Genomic DNA, 12045 nt, shown 5'->3' with positions numbered 1-12045 from the left:
AAATCAGAACGGACAGTGACGTTATCGAGTCTACCAACATAATCGATATGAATTTATAGCCTCTCTGTTGCCTGACTCGATTACGTCACTGTCCGTTCTGATTTTGTTTCCCGTCTACTGGACTGTGGTTCGATCGCATGGGGGGACGAAATTATTATCGACTAAAAATTTCCCTTCGGTACATATATAAAAATAAAAAATATCGAAAAATTTCTGAGGTTTAGAAGCGAATTAGATATTAAAGGACATTTGTAGCTTGAATGATTTATATGAATCACGGTGATGTGATAAGTATTCATAACAAGGCTACATTGGTCAAACGTTCAAATCGGCTAACATGGTTGAGGGGGTTTCATATCGATTTTAATTACGAAAATACCGAGGTCGACGGTGATTTGTAATGGTCACAATCGATATAAACTTATACCCTCTCTGTTGGCCGACTCGATAACATCACTGTCCGGTCTGTTTTCGTTTCCCGTCGACTGGACAGTGGTTTGATCCAATGGGGCGACGAAATTATTATCAACTAAAAATTCCCCTTCGGTACATATTTGAAGATATATCGATTCCGAGGTAGAGCGAATTAGATATTAAAGGACATTTGTAGCTCGAATGATTTGTATGAATCACGGTGATGTGATAAGTACTCATAACAAGGCTATGTTGGTCAAACGTTCGAATCGGCTAACATAGTTGAGGGGTTTTCATATCGATTCTAATTACGAAAACACCGAGATCGATGGTGATTTGTAATGGTCAGAATCAATATAAACTTATAGCCTGTCTGTTGGCTGACTCAATAACGACACTGTCCATTCTGATTTTGTTTCCTGTCCACTGGACGGTTGTTCGTTCCCATGGGGGGACGAAATTATTATCAACTAAATATTCCCCTTCGGTACATATATGAAATTATATCAATGCCGAGGTAGAGCGAATTAGATATTAAAGGACATTTGTAGCTCGTATGATTTATATGAATCACGGTGATGTGATAAGTATTCATAACAAGGCCACGTTGGTCAAACGTTCGAATCGGCTAACATAGTTGAGGGTTTTTATATTGATTCTAATTACGAAAAAACCGAGATCGACGGTGATTTGTAATGGTCAGAATCGATATAAACTTATAGCCTCTCCGTTGGCCGACTCGATAACGCCACTGTCCATTCTGATTTCGTTTCCCGTCCACTGGACGGTGGTTCGGACCCATGGGGGGGACGAAAGTATAATTAACTAAAAATTCTGCTTCGGTACATATATGAAAAAAATATCAATTCCGAGGTAGAGCGAATTAGATATTAAAGGACATTTGTAGCTCGAATGATTTATATGAATCACGGTGATGTGATAAGTATTCATAACAAGGCTACGTTGGTCAAACATTCGAATCGGCTAACATAGTTGTGGGGTTTTTATATTGATTCCAATTACGAAAACACCGAGATCGACAGTGATTTGTAATGGTCAGAATCGATATAAACTTATAGCCTCTCTGTTGGACGACTCGGTAATGTCTCTGTCCGTTCTGATTTCGTTTCCCGTCCACTGGACGGTGGTTCGATCCCATGGGGGGACGAAATTATTATCAACTAAATATTCCCCTTCGGTACATATATGAAATTATATCAATTCCGAAGTAGAGCGAATTAGATATTAAAGAACATTTGTAGCTCGAATGATTTATATGAATTACGGTGATGTGATAAGAAATTCATAACAAAGCTACCTTGGTCAAACGTTCAAATCTGCTAAAATGTTGAGGGGGTTTCATATCGTTTCTAATTACGAAAACACCGAGATCGACAGTGATTTGTAATGGTCAGAATCGATATAAACTTATAGCCTCTCTGTTGGACGACTCGATAATGTCACTGTCCATTCTGATTTCGTTTCCCGTCCACTGGACGGTGGATCGATCCCATGGGGGGACGAAATTATTATCAACTAAAAATTCCCCCCCCTTCGGTACATATATGAAAATAAAAATATATCAATTCCGAGGTAGAGCTGAATTAGATATTAAAGGACATTTGTAGCTCGTATGATTTATATGAAATCACGGTGATGTGATAAGTATTCATAAACAAGGCTACATTGGTGAAACGTTTGAATTGGCTAACATGGTTGAGGGGGTGGGGGTTTCATATCGATTCTAATTACATAAACACCGAGATCGACAGTGATTTGTAATGGTCAGAATCGATATAAACTTATAGCCTCTCTGTTGGACGACTCGATAATGTCACTGTCCATTCTGATTTCGTTTCCCGTCCACTGGACGGTGGATCGATCCCATGGGGGGACGAAATTATTATCAACTAAAAATTCCCCTTCGGTACATATATGAAAATATATCAATTCCGAGGTAGAGCGAATTAGATATTAAAGGACATTTGTAGCTCGAATGATTTATATGAATCACGGTGATGTGATAAGTATTCATAACAAGGCTATGTTGGTCAAACGTTCGAATCAGCTAACATGGTTGAGGGGGTTTCATATCGATTCTAATTATGAAAACGCCGAGATCGACAATGATTTGTAATGGTCACAATCGATATAAACTTATAGCCTCTCTGTTGGCCGACTCGATAACGTCACTGTCTGTTCTGATTCTGTTTCCCGTCCACTGGACGGTGGTTCGATCCCATGGGGGGGACGAAATTATTATCAACTAAAAATTCCCCTTCGGTACATATATGAAAAAATATCAATTCCGAGGTAGAGCGAATTAGATATTAAAGGACGTTTGTAGCTCGAATGATTTATATGAATCAAGGTGATGTGATAAGTATTCATAACAAGGCTACGTTGGTCAAACGTTCGAATTGGCTAACATGGTTGAGGGGGTTTCATATTGATTCTAATTACGAAAACACGGAGATCGACGGTGATTTGTAATGGTCAGAATCGATATAAACTTATAGCCTCTCTGTTGGCCGACTCAATAACGTCACTGTCCGTTCTGATTTCGTTTCCCGTCCACTGGATGGTTGGTCGATCCCATGGGGGAAAGAAATTATTATCAACCAAAAAATTCCCCTTCGGTACATATATGATAATATATCAATTCCGAGGTAGAGCGAATTAGATATTAAAGGACATTTTGTAGCTCGAATGATTTATACGAATTACAGTGATGTGATAAGTATTCATGTATATATATATATATATATATATATATATATATATATATATATATATATATATATATATATATATATATGTGTGTGTGTATATATATATATATATATATATATATATATATATATAATATATATATATATATATATTATATATATATATATATATATATATATATATATATATATTATATATATACATACATACATACATCATACATACTTAGCACAGAGTTTAAATACAATTGTGTGATGTGTTTCTGTTACACTACTGTTTAATATTAATTTTAATTTTTTTTTACAATTCTTCTCTTACTCCATTATTTTCATGTTCTATGATTCATTAGCTGTCAGAAAAAGCAATCTCTCTCGCTTTAAATCTATTACACATTTTAACTCAATCAGAATCATCAGAAAATCTCAGTTATTTCGCAAATCAACCACCGCCAAAGAGAGAGAGTAACCTGTCACTAAAGTATTACGATATCATCTAATCAACAGCGTAAATGCTGCTTCCCTTAACAGCCAATTTATCTTAAAGATAGACTATCTGCACTTATCAGCTGAAGCCCGAAGCTTTATTGCCTAGTATTTCCATCTGTATCGGACAGATCGTTAAGTATTCAATATCATCCATTGTTCAGATCTCGGCGCTATGACTTGTCTCCGCTGTGATACAAAGGGGTTGCAGTTTTCTGTAAAAGAAAGCTATTGTGTTGTCTTTGTCTGTCTGTTCACTATTAGAACCTAAAATCGACTGAGGCTAGTGGGCTGCGAATTGGTACTTCGATAATCCACCCTCCAATCATCAAACATTCCCAATTGCAGCCCTCTAGCCGTAGTAGTTTTTTTATTTCATTAAAGGTTAAAGTTAGCCATGATCGTACTCTTGGCAAGCCATAGGTACCAACAATATCGGCCACAACTGAACCGTGGCTGAGTTTCATGGGCCGTGGCTGAAGTCACCACCGGACAGAAGAGAGAGAGAGAGAGAGAGAGAGAGAGAGAGAGTGGAGAAAGACGAGAGAGAGGAGATGAGAGAGAGAGAGATGGAATTTTTTTAGCATTTTAAATTCTGAAAATTTATATCATGAATACTCTTGCAGTATGCAGAGAGAGAGAGAGAGAGAGAGAGAGAGAGAGAGAGAAATTCAAAGCCAGTGGAATTTTAGCATTTTTTTTAAATTCTGAAATTTATATCATGAAATACTACTTGCAGTATGCAGAGAGAGAGAGAGAGAGAGAGAGAGAGAGAGAGAGAGAGAGAGAGAGAGAAATTCAAATCCAATGGAATTTTAGCATTTTATTTTAAATTCTGAAATTTATATCATGAAATACTACTTTTGCATATTGCAGAGAGAGAGAGACGAGATGAGAGAGAGAGAGAGAGAGTTTTAGAGAGAGAGAGAGAGAGAGAGAGAGAGAGAGAAATTCAAATCCAATGGAATTTTAGCATTTTATTTTAAATTCTGAAATTTATATCATGAAATACTACTTGCAGTATGCATCGGAATTAAAGTATCTTGAATGTAATAAGTTATAGACAAGAGAGAGAGAGAGAGAGAGAGAGAGAGAATAGTACTTGTAGAAAACAAAAGCCTTCTAGATGTAAGGGTTTACATTCCTTGCCTTTGGGTTTTAGTATCAACAAGACGTGATTTATCGATTTGAAATACAAACATTTTCATTCCGACGGAAGCACCCTTCTCATAATAATTCACAGAAATAACCACATATACGAAACTGTAATAATTGTATAACGCTCTGACGCACAGCAGAGATAAGACGACACTAAATTATCACCCTAGAACGAGACACTCGGCCATAAATCCAGCCGAAATTAGCGGCAGCATAACAACCGTCTTATGCTCTGAGCCCTTGCAATAAATTGCATAAAAAGAATTATGGCCCAAGACAATAATGGGAGCCGTCGACTCACTCGGTGGATGCTAGGAGTGTCCCGAAGAGAGATTGAGATTAAATATCGAACTTTACCTCCAATATAAACCTCAATATAACCTTTGATCTAACATTAAATCGATATACAACCTTTTGAGAGTAAATTTTTTTTTTTAAGACTTGCGAAGAAAGTGAACTGCAACTTACACTCCCGTTATGTTTAGGATATGCATCGGAAACGTTGTTTATATATATTTCCAATATGACCTTTGGCATTAAAATGTTTTTTAGGAAAGACTTGCAAAGAAAATGAATTGTAAATAAAAATTCCGTTGAGCTTTGGAAATGTATTATGAACATTTTATTGTAATTTAAAAGACACCAAACCTGTGTATGACGCTTGATATTAAAATGTTTTTTTAAAACACTCGAGAAGGAAGATGGATTGTAAATTAAAATCACGTTGTGTTTTGGAAATGTATTGAAATTTTTTTTATATCCAAAACACAACGGAATTCATTCTCACAGCAGTGTGCGTAATATATTTATGATGAATTGTGTTGATAACTGAAATGAAAGGTTTTTGAAAAGGCTTTACAGGGCATATGAATTGTAAATTCAACGGAGAGATATAAAAAACGTTTTTTATATATTGCCAAAATACAACGGGATTTTAATTCATTCTTATATTGCAAAAAGTGTACGTATTGTATTTAAGACGAATTTTATTGAATGTTTATGAATTTTAGAATCTTGTGGGTGACGTGTTTTGTGGTTAAATGATGAAAATGGGAAGGAAAGATTGGCACTGAAAGAACTTACAGAGAGAGAGAGAGAGAGAGAGAGAGAGAGAGAGAGAGAGAGAGAGAGAGAGAGAGAGAGAGAGAGAGAGATTAATATTTTTGCTTTTCTTATTGCAAAATAACTTCTGGGCGGTTTTAGTGAAACAGCTCTTAAAAAGTTCGGATTACTGTCTAGACATATTCCCTAGACAAATGCAACTTTTCCATAATACTTTTGATTGAGTTTTCCAATTCCAATAAACCTTAATTGAACGCTAACAGACCGTTACTCACTCTGGTAACGTGATATGCCGTGTCTTCCTTATGCGTTTTGTTCATATCTTTGAAAAATGCAATCCTTTTAGAACTTTTAAAACTAATTATTATGCAAACTATTGGATTTTATGTGTTTTGTTCGTGTGTGTGTGGAATACTCAAGTGTTTCTAAATGTAATGTATATCTTCTCCCATGTAAAATTACCTTTTCAGGGAAGTGCGAACATCGTAGACAACAATACATGAATTCTCGTCCCCATTGCATGCACATCTTTTGCCAATATTTAATCGCAAAAAAATACAGTTTCAGCAAATTTATGACAGTTTATGCGACCAGGGAAAAAAACAAAAAGACAAAAAGAAGAAAATAAGACTCTTATCTGAGGTCTTGAGATCGTCCGGCTAATGAGGACACAGAGGAACAATTTTGGGTGATTTGTAGCATATAAATCTGGTGGCATGAGATTGGAAAAATGATAGAAAGCCTGATTTCCCCACAAAGGTTCGGGAAAGAGTGACCAAATGGCGTTCTTGGGTCCAGGATGAATTGTTATAGATGAAGGCACTGGAGAATAATGAAATATATATGTCATAGGCTGTAATGGACATCTAATACAACCATAAAATTTTCTTGCCTCGTTCACTGGTATCAATACAGAAATTCGTTTTTTTTGAGTAAATTTGAAAATATCTTTTTACTTCGCAACTTTTTCGCGATGTGAGGAATGTAAGGTACAAACAGAAGTCGTAATTAGGCTTTCGTTAATTAATGAATTAAGTTAAGGGGGTAATTCACATTACCATCAGAGTTTTATGGGCAAAGTTACACCCCCTTTTAAAGTTATGTATTTTTATTAGCAGTTGATAAAAGAACGTTGTCTTATTTTCTGTTTCTGTGAAATGAGAGTAAACCATAAGAAAAAATATTAGGGAAAATTTCTTGCGTTATTAACAGTAATATTATCTTGCAAGCGAAGTTGCAATACAGCACTGCCCGAAAGAAATCACCTTGTATTTTACTAATCTGATTTTATTTGGACCCAGCTATTTATTGTTTTTTCATTTGTCGTTTTTTATATTTTCTAATGACTGATGTCTCGTGTCTGTATTTCCTATCATTTTCTGTAACTCCTTTCAAATGAACACCATATTCTAAGGAAGCTTCAATTTCAAGCCAGTGGCCCTGTGGAATAATAATAATAATAATAATAATAATAATAATAATAATAATAATAATAATAATAATAATAATAATAATAATAATAATAATAATAATAATAATAATAATAAAGTGCATTGTTAAATGATAACCGTATCAAAATGCCATAATATTATTCTTTATATTTTACAATATTATACATATTTATTCAATAATTTACAGTAGACGCCATGACCATAATTCTTCATACGTTAATAAAGGGTACGCATAAATGAGAACATAATCAAACATTAAGTAAATAAAATTAAATGACAAGAAATACAATTATAACATAATAATATAATCTACGAAGCTCCAACCAAGCAATTAAAACGATTAAACCTCGAAAATGAATAGAAAAATAAATAAATAAAGCAAAAGCAAAATACATCTGTCGAACGCCAGAAACCTGTAGGTTCTGCCAATTCAGGGCCGTGACGTTCCAGAAAGTTAGGACTAGGAGGAGAAGGAGGAGGAGGAGGAGGAGGAGGACGACGACGACGACGACGACGAGAATAAAAAACGATAATTAAACAAAAATAAAACATGTCATCTGACAAACACCATAAACTTGTCTGTTTTGCCAATTCAGGGCCGCGACGTTCCAGAAAGCTAGGCCTAGGAGAAGGAGGAGGAGGAGGAGGAAGACTAAACCTCGAAAATAAAACAATTCAGGGCCGCGACGTTTCAGAACGTTAGGACTAGAAGGAGGAGGAGGAGGACTAAACCTCGAGAATAAAAAAAGATAATTAACCAAAAATAAAACATGTCATCTGACGAACACCATAAACTTGTATGTTCTGCCAATTCAGGGCCGCGACGTTCCAGAAAGTTAGGACTAGGAGGAGGAGGAGGAGGAGGAGGAGTAGGAGGACTAAATATCGTGAATAAAAAAAGATAATTAAACAAAAATAAAACATGTCATCTGAAGAACACCACAAACTTGTCTGTTCTACCAATTCAGGGCCGCGACGTTCCAGAAAACTAGGCCTAGGAGGAGGGGGAGGAGGAGGAGGAGGGTTATACCTCGAGAATAAAACAATTCAGGGCCGCGAAGTTCCAGAAAGCTAGGCCTAGGAGGAGGAGGAGGAGGAGGAGGACTAAACCTCGAGAATAATAAAAGAAAGATAATTAAACAAAAATAAAACATGCCATGTGACGAAGACCATAAACTTGTGTTCCGCCAATTCCAGAAAGCTAGGGCTACGAGGAGGAGGAGCAGGAGGAGGAGCAGGAGGACGAGGGGGAGAATGAGGAGGATTAAATTAGCAGGCAATGTTACGGCGTCTTCTACCGGGCGTCTGTGGGATGACGCCATTCATTACCGAAAGAGTGACTTACGGCTTTTGCCAAGGAGGTCGTTGACTCGCTCTGCGGTTGGTTTATGGCCGTATCATGGCACGCGGCCCAGATTAAACACACCGGGGGTGGGGGGTGGAGGGGGAGGGTGGGCGGTAGGGGGGATGGGGGAGGGCCAAGGAAGATGCAATGCACGATTGTTGTTGCACTGGAAGGTCATATATATATATATATATATATATATATAGCCCAGGCGCATTTCCTTGTGTCCTGCGTTGAGTGGGCTGAGTCACTGGATTTATGAGGCGCCGTTTTTATTTGTTTATTTTATTTTAAGAGATGATAATAATAATGATTATATATATTTTTCATTGATTCATTCTTACTTAATTTTTCTAATTCATATATTTAAATCATTTATCTATGTAATTTATCTTATGCACTGCTAAATTGCTCTTTTTGGATCATCTATATATATATATAATATATATATATATATATCTATATATATACTATATATATACATATATACATATATATATATATATATATATATATATATATATATATATATATATAAATGCTTAAAAAATCACAGTAGATGCACGTGACTTCATAAATAAGCGAATACCACGGGAAAATGATAGTCAGAAATCCAAGCGCTTTCGGTCTTTATTCAGACATCGTCAAGGAGCTACTGAGCTCCTTGACGATGTCTGAATAAAGAAACCGAAAAAGCAGCTTTGGATTTCTTGACTATCATTTTCCTTTTCCCCGTTTGGTATTCGCATTTATTTTATATATTATATTATATACCATTATATATTATATTATATATATATAATATAATTTAATATTATGTTATATTATACATACATAATATTAATATATACATATGCATAATATATAAGTATTTTGTATTATAATATGGTGCATATATATATATATATTTATAATATAATATAATATAATATATATAATTATAATTTATATTTGGGTATGATTTATATATATATTATATAATTAATATATTATATTATATTTATATAATATATAATGCTTTATTAAAATTAATTACTAGTAGAGAGAGACGAGGAGGATGGAAGAAAAGGGGGAAGGAGTGACAGAGGAGAGAGAGAGATAAGAGAGAGAGGAGAGAGAGAGAGAGAGAGAGAGAGAGAGAGAGAGAGAGAGCCAGCGATATTATTTAAATTTACCACTCTAAGTAGTAACGCGTGCCTGCAGATAATATCTTTTGATATGTAAGAATAGAAATAAAAGTTTTGTCACCCACGTCTCTCATCTTTCTTCTCTCCTCTCTCTCTCTCTCTCTCTCTCTCTCTACTCTTCGTTCTCTCCCCTACCCCTCCCGCCTTCGTTCACCTCCCTTTCTCGAGATGACTCAAAAAAAAAAAAAAAAAGGTAGAAAAAACATAAAACTAACTACCGCCAGTGAGTGAAGAATTAATGACGTCATAACCGAGTCTCCCGCCTAAGATTCATTAGCATATTTTGTGGCGCCTAGAAACACAGTATAACGAGATCAAAATGGATTGTTTAGGTTCACCGCGACGCTTAAATATTAATGCGTTCGTGTGGTTCAATTTTGGGGTTTTTGTTAATGTTAAATTTGTGTAGGAATCAGGTTCCTTTCGGCGTTTTTCTTTTGTTGCATTTTTTTTTTCTTTTTAGAATTATAAACAAATTTACTGATGGAAAAGATAGTCAAATCTCACAATTACTTCATCATTTTTGTTTATTGGTATTTAATGCTCAGTGATAGTACGATGGCATTTGAAGGGGGCGCCCCCCCCCTCCCCCCCCACCTCGCTACTCTCTCTCTCTCTCTCTATATATATATAATATATATATATATATATATATATACTATATATATATATTATATACTATATATATATATATATATATATATATATATAATATATATATATATATATATATATATATATATATATATATATATATATATTATATATATATATATATATATATATATATATATATATATATATATATTATATATATATATATATAAACATAAAATTGTATTTATCCGGGGAATATGTCTAGACAGTAATACGAACTTTTTAAGAGCTGTTTCACTAAAACCGCTAGAAGTCATTTTGCAATAAGAAAAGCAAAAATCTCTCTCTCTCTCTCTCTCTCTCTCTCTCTCTCTCTCTCTCTCTCTCTCTCTCTCTACAGTACCCTGATGATACGACGCCGCCCGTCCTCTGGCAAGTACGCCTCACCTGTTGGGAGGAAGCGTTCCAGGAGACGTAATAACCGCCCCCGAGTTACCTGTGCAGCCAGGTGAAGAACTCTTTCTGCCTCTGCAGTCAAATCTGGAACCTGTGTTCTGTAATTACGAAGCTGTTTCCGATGAATGGCGAATTAATATCAAAGAGGCCGATGATGAAACCAGTTGGCGCGGATTGATCCATGTTTTAATTCTAATTTTTTGTCCTTCGCTCGGCGTTAATGAAGATCCACCTTTCTTATAATTGAATCAGGACTGGATATCATTCCATTTGGATGACGGTTGTTAATGAGCTAATTAACTTAGTTACAGGTCAGTGACTTTTCCCCCCTTATTATAGGTAGCTTTATTGTTCCTCAGTTCAGAGTTGTTGGTCTGACTTTTTGCGTGGGAGTTTCATTACGAGTCTTATTATTATTATTATTATTATTATTATTTATTTATTTATTTATTTTTTTTTTTTTAAATTACGAGATTTTTTTTTTATTCATTACGAGTCATTCTGAATTAGTTTCGAATCTGTTTTGAATCTATTGCGAGTCTGTTTCGAAGTCATTGCGAGTTTTTCGAATTCATTACGAGTCACTATGAGTCTTTTTTTTAATTAATTACGAGTCTATTTTGAATTCATTTACGAGTCTGTTTTTAATTCATTACGAGTCAGTTTTTGAATTCATTTACGAGTCTGTTTTTAATTCATTACTCACGAGTCTATTTTGGATGAGGCACAAGTCCTTTTTTAAATTCATTACGAGTCTTTCGTTTTTTAAATTCATTACTAGTTAATTTTGATTTCAGTACGGGTCTATGTATTTTGAACTCATTAATAATCTTTTTTTGAATTCATCACGAGTCGGTTTTGACTTCATAACGAGTCTTATTTTTTTTATTCATTACAATTCGGTTTTGACTCAATAACGTGTTTTTTTTTTTATTCATTAGGTACGAGCCTGTATTGAATTCATTACGAGTCTGTTTTGAGTTCATTACCAACCTGATTTGAATTCATTACGAATTTGGTTTTGAATTACGGATGAGAACTCCGATGTTAGGTAGCATTGTGATGTACGAAAATCCAATTATTATTATTATTATTATTATTATTATTATTATTATTATTATTATTATTATTATTATTATTATTATTAATATGATGATGAT

The sequence above is a fragment of the Macrobrachium nipponense genome, chromosome 32, assembly GCF_015104395.2.
Source record: "Macrobrachium nipponense isolate FS-2020 chromosome 32, ASM1510439v2, whole genome shotgun sequence".
Classification (NCBI taxonomy): Eukaryota; Metazoa; Arthropoda; class Malacostraca; order Decapoda; family Palaemonidae; genus Macrobrachium; species Macrobrachium nipponense.
Note: the sequence above shows the minus strand (reverse complement) of the source record.